This window comes from Rhincodon typus, unplaced genomic scaffold, assembly GCF_021869965.1.
Source record: "Rhincodon typus isolate 14 unplaced genomic scaffold, sRhiTyp1.1 hic_rhity00001108, whole genome shotgun sequence".
Classification (NCBI taxonomy): domain Eukaryota; kingdom Metazoa; phylum Chordata; class Chondrichthyes; order Orectolobiformes; family Rhincodontidae; genus Rhincodon; species Rhincodon typus.
This window is the reverse complement of record NW_025966746.1, coordinates 12,545-32,544: the sequence shown is the minus strand read 5'-3', so window position 1 is coordinate 32,544 and position 20,000 is coordinate 12,545. Positions and strand designations below refer to the sequence as shown.

General features: G+C 40.5%; 1 long non-coding RNA gene and 3 other non-coding genes across 4 annotated transcripts; all 4 read right to left on the bottom strand.

Moving 5' to 3' along the window:
- Positions 1-17,150: 17,150 nt before the first annotated feature.
- LOC109919059 lies at positions 17,151-19,718 on the bottom strand. The gene is made up of 5 exons (XR_002259104.2): positions 19,437-19,718; positions 18,989-19,062; positions 18,287-18,332; positions 17,552-17,602; positions 17,151-17,307 (listed from the first exon to the last, which is right to left on the bottom strand). It is a non-coding gene; the product is annotated as an uncharacterized LOC109919059 (long non-coding RNA).
- Positions 17,377-17,449, bottom strand: LOC125481177. The gene has a single exon (XR_007261242.1). It is a non-coding gene; the product is annotated as a small nucleolar RNA SNORD99 (small nucleolar RNA).
- Positions 18,465-18,598, bottom strand: LOC125481176. The gene has a single exon (XR_007261241.1). It is a non-coding gene; the product is annotated as a small nucleolar RNA SNORA44 (small nucleolar RNA).
- On the bottom strand, positions 19,229-19,373 carry LOC125481175. The gene has a single exon (XR_007261240.1). It is a non-coding gene; the product is annotated as a small nucleolar RNA SNORA16B/SNORA16A family (small nucleolar RNA).
- Positions 19,719-20,000: the final 282 nt, after the last annotated feature.

Sequence of the window (20,000 nt, the reverse complement as noted above, 5' to 3'; positions counted from 1 at the left end):
ACTGACAGGATTTTAACTCTTAACTCTGGATTACTGTCAGTAACAGACCCATCAGCTTTGTTTCCCATTGCGTGGAACTGCTTCTGCGGTGAGGACTGGACTTCCAATATTAGACCTTTTGGGTATCGGAGATTCAAACAATCACTATGAGAAGGTCATGTTTTGTGCAAACCGTGGCTTTGTGGTAGTATTCTCAACACTTGGACTGACGGTTCAGGTCCCACTCCAGAGTCTTGATTACAAAATCAACGACACTTCCAGTGTGATCCAGAGAGAACTGTATTCACAGATGATGTCCCCCAAATATGATGTTAAATTGAGGCTTCACCTGCCTGCTCAGGTGGATGTACTCCATCACAGGGCACTATGTTGAAGAAGAATTTTCCTTTTTATTCATTTGCAGGATGCTAGGCTAGCATTTATTGAAAATAAATGGAATGGGGAATTCTCCCATTGTCCTGCACTGCAACAGAGACCAGAGCTTAAAAGTTATTGATTGGAATCCTGAGGTGGTGGAAGATTTTAGATTATCCTTTGACTTCCAAAACACACATCGCTGTATTGAATCATGACAGTGATGGCATACCAGGCATATGGACATTTTCTAGGGAATACATGATCAGAAATATTCACTTATTTTTCATAAATTGAATGGAGAAATTGTTGGTTTACAAGACTACTTTGCACCAGACTGTTTCCTACATTCGGCAGGATTCTTAATGAAACTTGGGATTGATCCATTACTGGGTTAGCAGCTTTAAACCAAAGCATTTTTTAGACTTTCATTTACATGGATTTAATCAAGAACAGAGACTTTTTTTTTGTTGTGACCGCCTTAGGAATGAATAGCACGCATGGAAAATTGTGACTGTACATTTTTCAAGTTTGTTGGATGCAACGGCATTCCCTGCAATGGCACTAGGTCAGATTCCTGATATTCTTCACCCACCACCATCATGAGAGAACCAGCAGCACTTGGACAGCTGCAGTTCAGGGGGAAAGCCCCCAGGGTCTTTCTGGGAGCAATACAATGTTGCAACTGCAATATCACTCACATCACACAAATACGACTTTTTAAAACAGACTCAGCTCAAAGGAGATTAATGGACATCCAGGAAAGAAAATGTCATACGACAAAAAAACTGCAGGCATTGGAGATTTAAACAAAAATTAGAAATTGTTGGAGAAACTCAGCAGGTCCGGCAGCATCTGTGGGAAGAAAGCAGAGTTAATGTTGAGTCCAGTGACTCTTCATCAGAACTCTTCTGAGGTTCTCAAAACAATGAGAAAATTGGCCATGTGATCAGAGGTGAAAAGTTACAGCAATCTCTTCAAGAGTCAGCAGCAGAAAGAGAGGTTGACCTGGGCATAAATTAGATGATAGAGGTCACAGAGCAGCTGCAGACAAGTGTTAGAGTAATACCTAGAAGGAGCACATTGCCTTCTGAGAAAAGGACCTGTGTCATCTGCAGTTTAGGAGAGTCAGAGGTGACATAACTGAAACACACAAGATCCTGAGGGAATTTAAGTCAGTGGATGTGGAAAGGATGTTTCCTCCAGAATCTAGAATTAGGAATGATAATTTGAAAATAAGGAGTATCCTATTCAAGAGAGAGATGAGGAAAGTTTTTTTTCCTCTCAGGGTTGAGTCTTGGAAATCCATTCCTCCAAAGGCAGTGGATGATAAAGCTTTAAATATTTTTAAAGCAGAGGTAGATTCTAATTACCAAGGACATGAAAGAATATCGGGTTATGTTGGAGCGTAGAATTGAGATTAAAATCAGATCAGCCATAATCTTATTGAATGGCAGAGCAGGATCAGAGGGCCAAATGACCTATTCTTATTTTTTACATTTGAATGACAGTAGATGTGTGAGGATGGCATAAGACTGTCGACTGTGGCAAACCATAACAGCACATTCTCCGGGCGGGAGAAGCCACAAGCAGTAGCAGTAATAGACTGTTTAGTTTTGAAATTACTGGGTACAATATTAATGCTTGCTATTTCAGCAGAGGCATTAAACTAATTAAACTAAGTTGGTTAACTCTTGGAATGACATCAAAGAATTAAATGTTTTTTCTGCTATAATCAGCTAACAGTAATTTCCTGGATTGGCTTAATATCTAATGTAAACGCACTGTTACATAAAAAATTATGACTATCTCTTGGGGAATTATATTGCACTGAATATTTTAAAATGAGATTAAATTTGACAGTATTTCTATATGTATCCAGTATCTCCACCTTTATTAGCTTGACAAATCATTTCTATAACATGTTCAGTATTCATTTGCAGTCTGCACACAACAGAAAATATCTGAACAGCAGTATTTGTTTCTGTCATTAGTGACTGTCCAAGTACCCTGCAAGGTTCAGTAATGACAGTGCACCACTCAAATCCAAGCATGGCCATTTGACAGAACTGCAGACATTCAAAGCCACTTCAGAAAAGCAGCAAAATAACAGTAGTCCTAAGCCAGAAAATTGCATGCATACCCCACTGTACTGGGTGCCTAAGGCTCAAATACACAATAGAGTCTCTCGGGCTCTTGTAGTGCGGTGGTACATTTGAGCCAGAAGACTTGGGTTCAAGTCCCACCGGTTTTAAGATGCATCATAACACCGCTGAAGAGGCTGGGACAAAAACAGGGGAATGCTGGAAGTAGTCATGAGGACAGTGTGGCATCTATGAAGATACAAAGGTAGTTTTAAGTTGATAACCTAACAACAGGAAAGCAAAACACTTTTTGAAATTATCTACCACATGGCTTAAAATTATTCTTTGATTAATGGCACTAGTTTTGGTGCCAAGACAGGCTAATGGCAGGCAGTGGGAGGAAAGCAAACAGAGACTTGGAGAGGAAAACAAGAAATTGCAATGAAGGAGATTAATTGAATTTTACCACAAACGGCTCACCTCCCATTGTAACACTTGTACAGCCAAGCTTTGTTACAATAAATCTCAAGCAGCTTGATACAATCCACAACAGGAATCACAACAGGAAACTGGTGGTGTTCCTACCTGTGGACCAAGCAACTCGGTCTCACCTGTTCCAGAGATACGGCACAACATTCCTGAACAGGATGATTATAAAGACCAACAATCTAAGACAAAACAGTCCATTTGGTCAACAATCCACCAATCAGCTTAAACATTCGCTGCTTCCACCATCAATATACTGTAGTTCATATCTATACTTTCTGTGGAATACACTGCAGCAACTTGCGGAGGCCTCTCCAGCAGGACCTCCACCAGCTGGGTCATACATTCTTCTTCAGCTTCCCCTTCAAGTCACACACCATCCTCACCTGGTTACATTTTGCTGTCCCCTCATCATTGTTGGGTCCCAGTTCTAAAATTCCTTGCCTAACAGCATTGTGAGAGAATATTCACTGCGTGGTGTGCAGTGGCCCGAGAAAGCAGCTCACCACCACCTCCTCAATGTCAAACAGGAAAGATAATGCCAACCTTACCTGTGACACCTAAAGCCCAATAAATTAAGTTTGAAAAAAGTCATGACCAGATGCTCCCTGATGAAAAAAAACTTACCTATTGATGTCAGCAAGCATTGGGCAGCAAGGGACTCTCAGTCATCTGGAACTGGGAGCAAGGGTTGGAAAAGGCAAGGCAGAGATGAGGATAAACCACAAAATATTAAAAGATCAGTGTTCCAGTGGTTGGGAGGAATTGGGAAAAAATGTTGCTAGGGAGAAGAGGTGAGAAACAGACAGCAGTAACTGTAGAATGGTCAGCATAAACTGACCATTCCTTGAGGAAGTGCCAACAAGAGCAGCCCTGTGATCCTCTGGATTATGGTGACTATATCAGAACACACTCACGAGAAATGCTTTTTTTTGGGGGGGAGTAGTTAGCATTGTAGAAGCACCATCAGACAAGAGTCAGCTCTTCAGAACAGAAACAGACATTCTGTAAGTCTGTGATCACTCTCAAGAACCAATTCAATCTGAACACAATTTATGTTACTGCACACATGCACTTACTCTGTTGCACATTTTGTAATCTTTTCATGGACTGATGCGTCTGCACATAATCAATGTCGAATATGTGTATTCAGATTATCACATTTGTTTAAAGAGAGATGCTTATATGCTGTCAGTATTTTGTTCATAAGCCAAGTGTTTGAACTGCACAGTTGAACTGTGCAGAAATCCAGCTTGTGGCAAATAAGTTCATGCTATGTCAATTTGATTCAAATTCTCAGAAGAGAAGGTTATTTCAGTTCAGACAGAGCAGAGGACTGTAAATCACTGAACTTGCTGAAAGCTTATTATTATTTCACCATAAGGCAATGCACGTTGAATAGTGTGACCCATTTGAATCAGAGGCTTGATCGTTGCACAGCCAGTAGTAGCCAGGCACAATGGCTCTAACACAATAGAAACATTGAACAACACAATCCAGAACTTTATTTTCCAAGGTGAATGACACCATACAGCCGTACACAGTTCAGAACAGTTGGCAGATGATTTTGTTATTATGAGTACCCAATGGATCAAACCACAGCTCAAACCATCACTGTATCAGAAACAAGAATTCAGATCAGATCCTGTATTTTGTAAACAATCTTAGGCAGTTGTTAGACAGGATGATAAATATAGCCTCAACACACTTGGGCTACAGAGTGAAAAGAAACATCAGCTAAATTCAGATTGTTGCTCAGCATTGTGACCCTGCTTGCGACCTCACCAACACCCCCCACCAGCCCCTTCACCCCAAGAGAAAATATGCAGACTGTCAAAATTTCCTTTAGTGTCCAAAGTTCATACATGAGCAATGATTAGTTGGCACGGTATGAGAATGTGGTCAACAACTGCAGAACCATACTCGGCATGACTCATTAATGTGCAGGAGCTTTATCACTGCAAATATTCTCTTTTCCTATTTTATTTTCCGATTATAAATCTTCATGTTTTGCATCATTCATTGTCTGAGGAAACTGTTCTCTCATTAAAGAGCCAAAGCATTCACAAGGGAAATAAAAAAAGAATTATTCAATTTTTTAATGCATACTGGGATATATGTGACCCTCGTTAGTCAGCGTTATTGTCCGTTGTCTAATTGCCCATGAAAAGGTGGTGGTCAGCTATTTCATTGAATTGCTGGAGTTTATTCTATTGTAGGTTTATACAGTGCTCTCAGGGAGGGAGTTTCATGATCCAACCCAGTGAAGGCACAACGATATATTTCCAAGGCAGGATGAAGTGTGCCTTGGAAGGAAACTTGCACGTGGTGATATTCCCAGGCATGCACCTTTTGCTGCTGTCCTCCTTGATGGTAGAAATGGAGAGTTTGGAAAGTAACAGGTGTGGTATACTCTGCTACCACTATACATTGATGGTGGAGGGAGTGAATGTTTCATACATGGGCCAGATACCAACCAAGTGGCTTACTTTGTCTGTGGTACCAGGTTTCCTGAGCTGCATGAATGAACAGAAACCTATCACACTCCTGACTTATGCCTTGTAGATGGCAGATAGGCTTTGGGAGTCAGAAGGTGAGTTACTTGATTCTGTATTTCCAGCCTCTGACCTGATCTTGTAACCATAGTGTTCTACAGCTTGTCCAGTTAAATTGCTGGTCAATGATCCCTGGAATGTTGAATATGGTGAATTCAGTGATGGCAATGTGGTTACATTTTGCAGAGAGATGGTCAGATTCACTGTTTCTGGGAATGGTCATTGCCTGGTACTTGCAAGTATGTTCCTTGCCACTTTTGTTATCTAGGTTTCGCTGCATGAGCCACAGCCAACCAGAAGCAAACAACCCAACTTTTGTCCTTATGATTTTCATTAGTAAGCTGAAGGTAGTTGAACCCAGAATTCTCTCCTGCTGAACTTTTGTACAATGCCTTACAACTAAGATAATTGGCATCCAGCAAGAATAGCCATCTTCCTTTATACTCAGTATGACTTCAACCATTGGACAGTTTTCCATAATTACTAGTGAATTCCATTACACCAGGAGTCCTCAGTCAAACTGGTTCCAAAGATATTAATTTTCACTTCACCTCTACAGCTCAGCTCCTTCACCCATATTGGCACTAAGGCTGTAATAGGTATGGAGTTGGTGGCCCTGGAAGAACCCAAAATGAGCACCAGTAAGTAGATATTGATGAGTAAATGCCTCTTGATAGTCATGTCAACAACTCCTTGTTGATGATTGAGTGTAAGCTGATGGGGTGGTCATTGTCGGAATTGGATTGATCCTGCCTTTCTGCATACAATGCGTGATCTAGGAAAACAGGCTTGCATTATTCAAATATTGCAAACTCATCATATAGGTGGTCCTCAATTAACATAGTGGGTTATGTTCCAGAAAATCACTGTGTTTAGTAAAACCTCATTATTTGAAACAGATTTACCATGAAACCCCATGTAACTGTTCAGGTCATGTTCTTGGACGTTCAAACAAACAGAATTTAAGTACAAAATTCATATAAAATGCCAAATAAACATGAAAATGTACAAAAGGAGTATATTTTTATCTAACTCGTATACCAGCTTGTCAAAGGTGGATGGTTGTGGTCAATTTTTAAAAATAACCAATCCAGCCTTCATTGAGGTAGGCAACAGCCAAAACAAGCTGAGCAAACAGGATCTCACCCAGGAATGCGGAGTTTTGACCTGTACTTATTACAATGCGATACTGGTACACCTGTAAAAACGTTATAATCAGACATGTGTTATTGGAATCATGAATAGTTGAGTAAAAGCTGTGTTATATTGAAACCACATTAATCAAGGACTATCTATATTGAAAAACAAGGGCTGACTGAAGCAGATTTGGTGGTTTTCCAGAAAAGGCCATCCAGCTGAAACCATTACCTGTGCTACAGTTAATTAGGCATTTTGGTAGGATGCTCTTGTGGTGGAGTGGTACTAGCCCTACTTCTGAGACAGGAGTCCCACCTGCTCCAGAAGTGTGTAATAGCACAGCTCAACAGATCAATTAGAAAATATCTTAATTAAGTAACTTTTTGGTGACTCTTTAGAAGTGACTTGGCCAATAAGCTAAAATGATTTGCTATGCTTTCCTGTGACTATAGCTGCACATTGATGACTTTAACAAACAGAAAGCTAGCTGTGGGCTTGCAACACGACATGCCTTTACTCACTTGCATTGACCAGCCTCCAAGTGTTGCTTGCTGCAGTATCTCCCACGTATATAGAAAATAAACAGCAGCACATAGGATAGAAGTTGCCAGAGATCAAAGCAGAGATTTGCAACCCTATTCATAACATTCTTCGCATTATTTTACCTTTGAGCCTTTGAAGCCATTCAGTTCGCGTCCATCATAAAATGAGTCAATGAAGATTACCATTCTAGAAAATGAAGCGCAATCATTAGAACTGATTGCTAAAGAGAAAATTTAAGTAATTCATCAAACAAAATGTATCCTGATTGATTCAAAAACATTACACCTTCTATTACTGTGACACGATATAGAAAAAACTATGTTGCCAATTAGTTTTTGACCACTGGGCTTAAGCTTGGATAATATGATGCATTCATTGTTCACTTTTCATCAAAAGCAGTCAACAGCATAGCAATAATGTTACCGAACATATAACACATTTGTCAAATATTTGTGTCTTGAACTCATTAAGTCAATTTGCAAGAATATCAATGAGTGCAAGACAAGACTTAGACAAAATAGATCGTTTTTCAGCAATACGCTATATGTATATTGTAAAATGGCTATTAATCTGAAAATTGGGGTTGGTTAGCTTAGTTGGCTGGATGGCTAGTTTGCAATGTAGAATGATGCCAACAGCATGTGTTCAATCCCCTGCACCTGCTGAGGCTACCATGATGGATTCAACCTCTCCCCTCACCTGAGACATGGTGGCCCTCAGGTTAAACCACCATCAGTCATTTGTCTGTAATGAGTGAGCAGCCCTATGGTCTAGTAAGAGTACAACAACTTTGTCTTTTTTCAAAAGTCTGGAGTAATATCTAGAGATATGTGTTCTAACCACCACGGTGACAACGAAATTTAAATTTGATTATTGCAATTAAATTGTTCAGGAATTTAAGAATGTAGAGTTAATGGTGACATAAAACTATGAGATTGTTGCAAAAACACAACTGATTCACTGATGTTCTCTCTTAAAGGAAATCTGCAGTCTAGATGTGGTCTGGCCTGCATTTGATTCCAGATCTGCAGCAATGTGGTTGACTCTTAACAAATGCCCTCTGAAATGGCCCAGCAAGTAATAAAGTTGTTTCCGAAAAGAACAATTAAGGATGGGCAATGACTGTTGGCTACAACCAGCAATATATCCCACAAGAATGGAAAACAATCCACTGGCTGAAAAGATTTCTATACAAATCATGCTCAGGTCACTTCAACACTTTCTAGTAAAAGAGGAGGCAGCAGTGTAGTGAACTAATCATGGGACTAGTAATCCTGCGTCCTAGACTAATGTTCTGGCAATCATGGGTTCAGTCTCACCAAGAAATTTGAGTTTAATAAAAGCCATAAATTAAAAGTTAGTGTAACGATGACTGTGTAACCATCATTAATTTTGTAAATGCACCTCTAGTTCACTTATGTCCTTTAGGGAAAGAAATCTGCCATCCTTACTTGGTCTAGCCTACATGTGAACTCTAGACCAACTGTAATGTGGTTGACTCTTAATATCCTCTGAAACAGCACAACAAGTCTCAGTTCAAGGGCAATACAGGGTGGACGATAAATGCTGGCCATGGCAGTGACAATCACATCCCATGAAGGTATAAAAATATATCCTAAAATGCAATACATAATTGCATTGTCTGACAATAGCACTGGCACATATACCTTATCAAAGGCACACACTGGATCCTTGGTGTGTGTTGTTCATTGATTATTACTGGGCAGTAGTCAGATGTTGGCAGGGATGAAGGTAGGTAGCAATCCAGAGTTCTCGCAACTGATCATGATCTTGTAGAATTTGAAAATGAATATTAGGATTCTGCCCTGCTTCAGCAAATAAAGGATTTAAAAGGCACAAATAATCTAATGTTACATCTCAGCGTCAGAAAGCAGGAAGGAAAAATGGCCAGAGGAAATGGTGAAGGAAAGACAATTCAATCTGTGCAGCAAATAAACTTAAATTGTTTTACTGAGCTCGATGGCCAGTATTTCAGTTTTATTTTCAAGTCTTGCTCCTTGAATTCAGGTTAAAAATGTTGAGTACATGCAGTCATGATTATGCGTTCGAGTCAAAATTAATGCCAAATATTGATCACAAAGGTTTATGCAGGAAAATCAATAAATGGAGTAAAGAATAAATAATAATTAAAATTAACTTTGTAAAGATACAATGCAAAAAGGTGTCACACCCCATAATGGCCTCTACCCTTGATTCAGTCACTAGGCACAGGCAAATGAAATTGTCTTCTGTGATAATTCTGTCTGTTACAAAATTAAAGCACTCTGCATCACCAAGAGATAAAGATTTTGTGTGCCACTGCAAAACTACAAACGTGATGCTTCTGGGTTCTTTAAGGTATACTCTCTTAATTTTAAAGTACTTTCTCTATGGAAAGTTTTGCTTTCATAGCAACCAGGAGCTTACTAAAAATGCCATATAATCCGACAAACATTATATTGACTGGCCCAATGTGGTTAGCCTTGCGTGCAATACATGCGGTTTAGCATTAATCATTACAAATTATACTATTTTCTCTTGCATGTCAGATCCTAAAACATAAATCTCCTTTCACCACCCACTAAAAGACTTCTCAACAACCAACACTGACACAGACAAAAATCAAACATCAAGCAATATCATTACTCCAGGTAGGCACAGTGGCTAAATCAACCTCCATAGGACAGAAGGCAATTCAATAATTGAAGTTTGTTCCACTTTTCAATGAGGTCATCATTGATCTGCAGCTTAATATCATTTCCCTGTCTTTGCCACATATCCCTTACATCTTTAACTAAAATCTATCAACTTCAGATTAAAGTTAGCAATTCCCCCAGCGTCCTAGGGCAAACAGTCTTCAGCTGGTTCATCAATGAACTTCCACCATCATCAGGTCAGAAGTAGGGATATTCCCTGATAATCACAGAACATTCAGCACCAGTCATGACTCTTCAGATACTGAAGTATTCCTTGTCCAAATGCAGCAAGATCTAGACATTATCCAGGCTTGGAATGAGAATGGCAAATAGCATTCACATCACACGTGCCAGGCAATGATCATCTCCAACAAGAAAAACCTAACCATCACGCCTTGACATTCAACGGCATTATCATTATTGAAACCCCCACTATCAATGCCCTGAGGGTTAACATTGATCAGAAACTGAACTCGCTGTATAAATATATTATGACGACAACAGCAGGTGAGAAACAAGGAATCCTGCAGCGAGTCACTCACCTCTTGACCCACCAGAGCCTGTTCACTATCTAGAAGGCACAAGTTAGCAATGTGATGGAATACTCCCTACTTGCCTGGATGGGTGCAGCTTCAAAAACACTCAAGCATCTTGACACTTTCCAGGACAAAACAGCCCGTCTGATTGGCACCATATCCACAAACATCCACTGCCTCCACCACCACTGCTTAGTAGTGGCAGTGTGTACCATCTACAAAATGACTTGCAGAAATTCACCAAGGCTCCTTACAGAACACCTTCCAAACCCACGACCACTTCCATTTAGAGGAACGACGGTGGTAGATACATGGGAACACCTTGCAAGTTCCCCTCCAAGCTACTCATCATCCTGACTTGGAAATATGTCATTTGTTTCTTCAGTGTCACTGCATAGAAATTATAGAATTCCTTCCCAGTGGCATTTTGAGGTGTCTCAACACTAAATGAACTGCAGTGACTCAAGAATGGAGCTCACTACTACTGTCTCAAGGGCAAGCAGGGATGCTCAATCAATGCTGGCCCAGCCAGTGAAGGCCATGTCCTATGAAGGGAAAAACAAATCTACTGTCTACTGTAAAAAAGTGTTCTATACTTCCATCACCCTTTGCACGTATAACAGTGGTTTTGAATTTCATTACAAAAAGGTCTGGCTTCAATTTTTAGTCCATTTTTCTTCACGTGGCATAGCACTGCAGACATTTACCTCAGAGAGTGTGATCAAGCTTATAATTCACTGGCAGAATTGAACAACATCAAAAATAGGAAAAGAAGTGGACCACTCAGCCCAACAAGCCTGAAACACATTTGATACAATTATGTCTGAGGTTGGTATTCAGCCGCACTTTCCCATCAGCTTCTCATATCTTTTGATTCTCTGTTATCCGTATAATCGAGCCTTAGATGCATTTAATCGTGGTCTATCCACAACTCTCTGAAAATTTCGAAGATCCATAACCCTTTGAGTGAAACTTCCCCATATCTCATTACCAAATGCTTGACCCCTTGTCCTGAAACTGTATCCCCTTGTTCTAGATACTCCACTTAGGGGGCACAAACTCTCAGTATTACCCTGTTCAACTCCTTCATAATCACAAATGTTTCAGTGAGGTTCCTGTCTCATTCATCTAAGCTCCAGAGAACAGAAATCCAATTTATTCAGCATCTCATCAAGATGAATGCTCTGATCCCAGAATCAATCTGATTAAGCTTCATTGAACTGCCTCCAATATTCCTTAAATATGGAGTCCCAAATTGCACATAGTATCTCAGGTGTTGTCTTGCCAAAGCACTGCACAATTGCTGCAAGACCTCGTCATTCTTGAATTCCAATCCCTTTGCAATAAAGACCAATATTCCATTTGTTTTCCATGTCCATTTCCTGTCCCTGAATGCTAACTTTTTGCGTTTTCGTATGAGCACATATTGGTTTCTCTGAATCCCAACATTTCCAAGTTTCACTAAAATCTTAGCAACAATAGTACTCATGCCTAAAATCTAAAATAAAGCAGAAGGTAGTGGAAAGGTTCAACAAGTACAGCAACATCTACAGAAAGAGAAAGAGTTAATGTTTTGAGTTCAATATGACTCTTCTTCAGAATAAGTTTCACGCTTTTAAAAAATATTTTGCCCTACTAAACTTACAAAGTGAATAACCTCAAATTATACATGTTGCTTACTCAATTAACCTGACCATATCTCTTTGCAGTCTTTCTAGCCTCTTCATAACTTGCAATCTCAGCTTTCAGCAAACTTAGGTACATTACTATCTGCCTCTTCAGCTAAGTCATTAATAGATTGTAAATCATTGATGCCTATGCTGATCCTTGCAACACTTTCAACCTACCAACATGAAAATGCTTCCTTTATTCCTGATGTGGAGGTGCCAGTGTTGGACTGAGGTGGACAAAGTCAGAAGTCAATTCTGAGGAAGAGTCACTGGATCTGAAACATGAACTCTGATTTTTCTTCATAGATGCTGCCAGACCTACTGAGCTTTTCCAGCAACTTCTGTTTTTGTTCCTGATTTACAGCATCCACAGTTCTTTTCATTTTTATTCAGAAGTTACACAACAGGTTATAGTCAACCGGTCACACAACAACAGGTGGAGTCTTCACATGCTGAAGGAGCAGCACTCCAAAAGCTTGTTATTTCAAATAAACCTGTTAGACTATAACCTGGTGTTGTGTGACTTCTGACTGTCCTTTATTCCATCTGTTATTCTAAACAATCCTCTCCATTAATATATCACCCCAAATTCTATGAGTCCTTATCTCGCATAATAGCTCCATCTGTGGCACTTTGTTGAATACCTTTTGGAAATCCAAATTTGCTCTGCCTTCCCTCATCTACTCTATTAGTCACATTGGTGAAGAAATGTTGATAAATTTGTCAAACAGGAACCTTTTTGTAAAACCATGTTGACTTGTTCAAATCATACCGTTCTTTTCCAATTACATCGATAAGACTTCCTTAAGGTTAAGGGGTGATCTGATTGAAGTCTTCCCCACATTAACAGGAAATGACAGGGTAGATAAAGAAACTATTTCCGATTTTAAATCTGTGACAGATACACTTTTAGTACGCAAAGGTATGAAAGGACATGGGCCAAAGGCAGGTAAATGGAGTTATACCACAAATCAGCCATGACCTCATTGAATGCTGGAACAGGCTTGAGGGCCTGAATGGCTCACTCCTGTTCTTTTGTTCCTGTCTTAATAGATTTCAGTACTTTATTGTTTGCAAATGTCAGGCCAATGGGCCTGCAGTTCCATTTTCCCCCCTCCTTTTCTTGAATAGCAATGTACAACTGCTAACTTCTAATCTGCTGTGATTGTGCCAAATGTAAAGAATATTTTCATATATAGAATCAGAGTCCTTAGTGTGGAAGCAGGCCATTTGGCCCATTGAGTCCACATTGGCTCTTGAACAGCCTCCCACCCAGACACAACCCCCTACTCTACCTCTGTAACCCTACATTTCCCATGGCTAATCCACCTAGTTTGCACATCCTTGAACATGACAGGGCAATTTAGCATGGCCAATCCACCTAACCTACACATCTTTAGACTGTGGGAGGAAGCCGGAGTACCCGGAAGAAACCCATGCAGAAACAGGGAGAAAGCGCAAACTCCACACAGTCGCCCAAGGGTGGAATCAAACCCAGTGGTAACCACTGAGCCACCGTATCACCCTATATATTTTGAAACATCAAAGCCAACGCACCTACTATCACTGGAGTTACCGCCTTCAAAACCTTAGGAAGTGGGATATCAAATCTGTTGGATTTTCAACCCATTGAGCTTTTCCAGTTTCCTTTGCCTCTGAACCTCCCTTCATTCACTGGCTAAATTTTTCACTCTGACACTGATTGCGTATACCTCTAAACCTCAAACTACTTTCATTATTCCTTAGCTCAGCAAGATATGGATGCAACAGACAGAATCCTTCCTCTTCAGCCCCTTTGAAGCACCATGCAACATTTTATTCTGCTTAAAGTACTACATGAATGTTAGAGGGATATTAAACAGAGGCAGTTAGTACCGAGGTAAATCGAAGCAACCATAGCTTTATTCAAAGAGCTGTTTTCTAGTTAATATTGATCCACCAACCAACAGATTATGTTGTTTCCTACGTTATTGCTGTTTATTAGACCTTGCTTACAAATTAGCTGCAGCACTTATCTAAATTATCAGATTCTTTAATTCCTTCAGCATCCTCAAAGTAATGCACATTTTTCTTAATTTCCTCCACTATTATTCCCCCACCCCTTTCAACACTGGATACAAACACTGCCCAGCTCAAAGATTATCCAAAATTAATTGAATTTAATACCTCAAGTATTTGAGCCCATAACCATACACTGACTGTTCTGTTAAAAATTTAGGTTGTCAGCAAATTTCAGCATTGAACAAACTATCCACTGACTGAAATTTTCAGACATTATCCAGAAAAGACCTGTTTATTGTTTAAATTTTACAAATTAGGTCAAGATGCAAAATTAACTGGCACTAATGATCGGTCTGTAGTGCAAGAGTGGGATTAATTGGTCTAAAAATAAATCACTTGTTGGACAACATAAGGCCATGACTGGACATCAGCAAGTCTTCACATCATCTAAATCTATTTCCAGATAACATTAACCATGAAACAAGCGCAGCTACTATTCCTCAGTGGTTGTCACTTGATCATACATCATTTGGTACCAGGAACCTACATTACTATCTGCTTTATTCAAAATCATGAATTATCCAGACAGGACACTGTAGGGGCTTTGAAAAGAAGCCAGTATATCTTAGGGAGTAAAGTTTTCCACATTTCTGAAAGGGTCATGCTCAAATGCTGGGCATCATTACTTGCCAGACAGCTAGCCAGCATTAACTTGAACAAAAACATGTTAAGTGAAGATACTCAACCTCACTGAATACTGAGAGCTGTTTCAGTGTTGAGGATGCCAACTGGACAGCCTTTTGCAACTTGCAATCAAAAAGGACTTTGATTTAACATGTATAAAGATTTCATAGAGGTTCCAAATATCACTTTTTCTAATTATTCACAGGACATTGGCTGGGACAGCATTTATTGCACAACCATAATTACCTTCAACAAGGTCAGTGCAGAACTTGAAAGGCAGCTTGGAGGTAACAGTACCCCCATATTAGGGCTGCTCATTTGGCAGATGCTGTCTAAAGGAGCTGGTGTACCAAACAGGCAGCTTCTTTGTGTCAAGCTCCTTAGAGCATTATCATAAGCTGACCATTAAGGTGATGTCAGCAATTGAGGTGCATTACTCACCACAATTCAACTCTGAAATGCTCTTGTGAATAAAAGATACAGCGCTTGTGAATACAAGATACAAATGTGTCTGGGCCAGTTCAGTTCCCAGTCAATGGTAAATTCAAAGCTGTCAACAGTGGGAGACTTAGTGATACTAACACCCTTGAATGATATGAAACAATGATTGGATTCACCTTTATTGCTTGGCAGTGTGGGCATGTCCCTTGTCACAGATAGCAGCCTGCCAAAAACCTCAACCAGAGATTGTAGATTCTCCAGCATCTGCAGTTCCTACTATAACAAGGTGTAGAACTGGATGAACACAGCAGGCCAAGCAGCATCAGAGGAGCGGGAAAGTTGACATTTCAGGCCTAGATCCTTCAAGAAAATCCCCATTTTCTGAAGGGTCGAGGCCTGAAACATCAACTTTCCCGCTCCTCTGATGCTGCTTGGCCTGCTGTGTTCATCCAACTCGACACATTATCTCAAAAACCTCAACCATCTTTGTTCCAGACATGACTAACCAGTTGACAGGATTTCTTACCAATTCACAAACTCACTTGGTGGGGTTCCTTGATATGACATTGGGTAAGATGGCAGCAAAGTAGGATACACTGGCCAGGGTTTGTCCACTGCAGCCCCAACTCCAGACTTGGGAGTTCTTCTCCTGTCTTTACTCCCAACCTCTCACCTGGCCCCCTGAAGGGAGCAAACACCAGTTACACACAGGAAAGTGAGTACACAAAGGGGAGGCAATGGCCTAATGGTATTATCACTGGACTGTTAATCCAGAGACCCAGATAATGTTCTAGGGACTCAGGTTTGAATCCCACCATGGCAGTTGGTGGAATTTGAATTCAATAAAATGCCAGTGTACTGGTAAATATATGGCCTTTCTACCCTGTTAACCAAGGCTTCAGTTCATGTCCCATCTGCTCTAGGTGGGTAACATCTGAACAGGTTGATTAGAGAAACTGGTAAACAGCACAGCCCAACAGCCAATCTAATAATGACTGAATCCATTGTCAGGGGAAATCCCATCTGGTTCACCAATTTCCTTTAGGGAAGGAAACTGCCATCCTTACCTGGTCTGGCCTACATGTGACTCCAGACCAACTGCATTGAGCTGCCCTCTGGGCAATTAGCCACAGGCAACAAGTGCTGCCTGGCCAGTGATGCCCTCATCCTGTGATTGAAAATAGAGAACATGGCAGCAGCCAGTGGGCAAATCATGTGGAGGCTCCTTGCACTGGTCTGCTGCAGAGTCCTTGGAGAAGGGCTAATGTTCATCTTAACTTTGCTTTTTTTCTTCATTTCTCTATTCTGTAATGAATTATTGTACCTAGTTACTCTGTACTAAGATGGCACTATGTCAGTGACAAAGATAGCAAGGACTGCAGATGCTGGAATCAGATAACAGTGTGGAGTTGAAGCAAACCAGGCAGCAGAGCAGGAAAGTTGATGTTTGGGTCAGGACACTTCAGAAGATTTTTTTCAAAGAACCAAAGCTTACCATAGGAAAAACTATTTCCACAAAATGGACATGATTTTTGAAATTGTTACATCACTCAAAGCTCTCATTAGGAAAATTTAACCCAAATGCTGTAAAGCTTTAGACTCCTAATGGATATTTAATGCTTTCAAAACATTTCCACTGTTACCTTTGGACAGTGACCATTTAAGAACACTGACTCACTCAAAAGCCAACAATTTCAAACAAATTAAGTACAGATTTGCTACAATTACTTTCCTAGTGTGCTGGTAAATATACTGGCCTTTCTACCCCCTTTACTGAGACTTGGGTTCAAGTCCCACCTGCTCCATTTCCCTACTCATCCCTGGGCCCCAATTTGCACAAGTCAAACAGTTCATCACTGAGCAATCCAACTACTACCTAGGCAACACCACCAGAAAATATCCCTGACACTGCTAATAAGCCAGTCTGCAAGGAAGATTTCATGTAAATAAATTTAGAAATCACTCAGTCTTGAAGATGTTTATTCATATAACATCAATATAATGGCATCAGCTTAAAGGCAAAACACTAGCCACAGCAACATTGGAGGGTTAATTATTCTAGGTTGATGTTCATCAGGTCCAATGCACTGCATGATTTTCCATCAAGGGCATCACCACACCTGTAAGTAAACCCACAAAACAAAATGAAACTTCTAAAAACTTCAACTATACCAAAAATCACATTACAACACTGATCTCAGTCCCATATCCGCAAGCATCATCCAACAGTCCACCATGAATTGTTTGTCATCATAGATCAGCAATGTTAATCATATTTAAATTCACCATTTAAAATATGTCAGTACTTTGCCAGTCAGAAGCAGGCAACAAAATTCCCAGCCACTAGATAGTTAGACCTCTTACCACAGAATGCCTTCAATCCCAAGCAGCTGTCAGAGACATCCCAAGCAGCTTCTGTAATTACAACCAATTTTTGGGTCATTAAAGAGTCAACAGCATTCCAGAAACATATTTTAATTAACTCTGACCACCACAGAACAATCCAGGTGAGATTTCAGTCAATTAAGTTTTGCTATACCTACAATACTGACCACAAGACTGGTAAACAGGTCTCATGGGAAAGGGTGTAGGATATGTTGCAGCACAGTTATTCAACTTCAGTGATCTAAGTCATAACTCAGGTTTCAGGATTCTAGAATCCCTAGTGTGGAAGCAGACCATTTGGCCCATTGAGACCACACCAAACCCCTGAAGAGCACCCCATCCAAACCCACCAACCCCATTCCATCCCAGCAATGCTGCTTTTCCCCTTGGCTAATCCACCTAGCCTGCTCATCACCAGATGGTGAATTTAGCACAGCCTAACCAGCATATCTTTGAACTGTGGCAAGAGACACAAGGCAGAAATCCATGCAGACATTGAGAGAATCTGCAAACCCAAAAGTCATCCAAGGGGAAAATCAAACCTGGGTCCCTGGCACTGAGACAGCAGTGATAAGCAGTCAGCCATTGTACCATCTATTGATTATTTTGTTTTGATTATGTCTTACTGCAATGATGTTGTATATGCAGGATGCCTAAAATGCAATTGAATCCAACAAGATCACAAGCAAAATCAGTCAAGTCATTAAAACCTACCTTCAGGTACCCATCCCCCATAACAGGCAGGCAGAAATCAGGGACTCTGCAAAGATATGTAAAAATTACTCAGTTATACACTTTGATCTAAAGAAAATTAAATGCTTAAGACATGTAGGCAGCCATATTTTATTCAGCCATGTCTAACAATGACACCCACTGAAGATTCACTGCATCAAGATGTAGGAGAGTCGAGTGACAATCAGAGGAAATACAGGTCCAATGCTGTCAAAGTCTCTCCAATTTTCTTGCATGTTGTTGGAGAATCCACAGTTATCAACTACGAAGCTGCAGCTCTCGGTTACCATGCTTGAGGATGACCAGATCCAGTACACAAATTTCCAAAGCAGTTGGAAACAACAAATTTAAAAAACTTCCCCAATTTAGTAATAAATATAGCAGCCATTAGGTACAGTCACTGATAAAGGTAACATGGCTGTAGTACCAATACTACAACCACATTACCTTTCTTCATACCTGCCTACAGAACCAGATCATCCCCAAGGGACTACAGTCCACATTTAGGCCTTCCCAATTTGGCACCAAACACAACAACCATTACATTCAGAACATTGAGATCCTTAGTAAACCAGGTACAGTCACCACTAACAACTCAAACCATGAACAAGTTACATGGTTTTAACCATTCATAAGGTCTTGATTAGATACATAAGTGAGTTAAATCATTTTCATAGCACTCACTGAAATATTTGAAGGTTTACTTTGAGCTCAAGCTGCATTCATCAGGGTGAAGGTAGTGTTCTGTGACAAAACATCTGTAATACAAGTAGTAAGTTAGGACAATAGGTCAAAAGGGTCATGGAAACATACAAAAAAAGTGTAAGAAATATTACTTTAGTACCAACGTTAAAACAATATTTAACTACAGTGCTAACATTTGATAAAGTTGCTCTGATGTTACCAATCACAATTTGACACCAGCATTGTGCTCCATAGAAATGTTGCTAAATCAGATACAGCAGTAAAACTGAGCAGCGACCGTCAATGGAAACAGGTTCACTCTGGGCTCCTGTTTTGACCACATGAGCTACAGGACCAGCTCAATGCAGCTTCGATCAGGGCCGGGCTTTATAACGCTCAATACAGGAGAGCCATCTTTATAGAACTAGGTAGAAGATAAAAGACTTACAGCCACCACCTTTGTCCAAGTCAAGGCCTCCACTGAGTGGGCTAGCCACCCTGTAGGAGGGCAGGCATGGGGGTAAAGACTACTGCCTTATAACATCTCACTTAAAAAGTTAAATCAACAAAAATAATTATGAGAAGCATTCTATTGATATTTCAAGAATACACTGATGACAGTTTTAAATCATTATTAAGTGTATAAAATAATGGATGGCACTGGATTATCCACCCAAGCCCACACACCGCCATCAGCAGCAACATCAATGGAGAGAACACGCCGCCTGAATGCGGGTCTTTTATTGGCTGATGGTCCCGCGCATTGATTGGTCAGTCGGTGCCACCTGACCATACGGCGCCACTGCGCCTGCGCTGCTCCTGCTGCACGACCTCTCCCCTCCAGACGTAGGCATTGTCGTCTGTCGGCTATGGGACCGCCCTTTTCCTGGCGTCATCGTGACGGCGCAATCTCATTTTGCAAAATCGGAGCAAAACCATTTTGTAAACCCAAAGAGACAGGCCCGGTCGTCAAAGTCTGATTTAGTGACGGGGAATGGCCGCGTGCGTCTCT